Source organism: Drosophila subobscura, chromosome J, assembly GCF_008121235.1.
Source record: "Drosophila subobscura isolate 14011-0131.10 chromosome J, UCBerk_Dsub_1.0, whole genome shotgun sequence".
Taxonomy (NCBI): Eukaryota; Metazoa; Arthropoda; class Insecta; order Diptera; family Drosophilidae; genus Drosophila; species Drosophila subobscura.
The window spans coordinates 22,710,072-22,711,066 of record NC_048532.1 but is presented as its reverse complement, the minus strand read 5'-3'; positions in this window follow the sequence as shown (position 1 = coordinate 22,711,066).

Genomic DNA, 995 nt, shown 5'->3' with positions numbered 1-995 from the left:
AACGAGGCGGCATCCGAGAACGGAGAACACTGAAGTGCTGAACGGCAAAGAGCCGAGTTGCATGCAGCACGAACGAGGAGCTTCGGCTGCCGCTTCCGGATGCAGTCTGTGATAACAATTTTCCTGAGGCGAAGGCAGCGGCAGCGGCAGCGGCAGCTCAAGAGTGCTCGATATTAGTTGGGGCCCGACTGAAGCCTACACTGAGCCAAAGGAATGGCTGGATGGATGGATGGCCTGCACCTGGTGGCATCGCTGCGCCAAGGCCAGAAGTGGAGTAGAAACCAAAAAGCACAACAAGCGCACGCCGCGTTGCACATGGCAGCAGCATCAAATGCTTCGCCTGCCTCATTTTTAATGCATGAGGGGGGGATGGTCTGGCATGTGTGTTGCCTCCATTTGTTTTGCCAGCAGCAAAACGCCGCTGAAACGCCGCCGCAACGCCGCTGCAACGCCGCTGCAACTCGCTGCCTGCTCCCCGCTTAAGCGAGTTTCGGTGATAAGACGCGAAATCAAATTTAAAAGCTATCAATTTGATATTAGTTTAGGGACCTGACAAAAACCCCCTGGGGAGGGGGCCAAACAGTTGGAGGAGGGTTGCAGACGGACGGCAGCTGCCATGCTGCAGCTCATAAAATTTCGCCAGTTTTGGTGCAGATTTCATTTCCCCCGTTCTCTTTTTTTGTATGCAGTTTTTCGTTAGCTGTCGAAGTTTTGAAATCAATTTGCAGATGATTTATTATGTTCGTTCGTTCGAGTATGGGGTGTGGGGTGGGGCGGAGGAATGTTCTGCATACGACAACGGGCAGAGACGGCGAATGGAAGCCACTGACGTTGATGAATGCCGCTGTGTATTGTTCTGCTGTCAGTTTTGATCAAATTTTGTTTCCCGGGCCATCCAATTGCAGGTGAAGTGGAAAATTTGCAAGTTTTGCGACACTTTTCTGCAGTGCTGTGCCCATTTGTTGCTAGTTGCAGCAGAGCAGAGCACAGCAGAG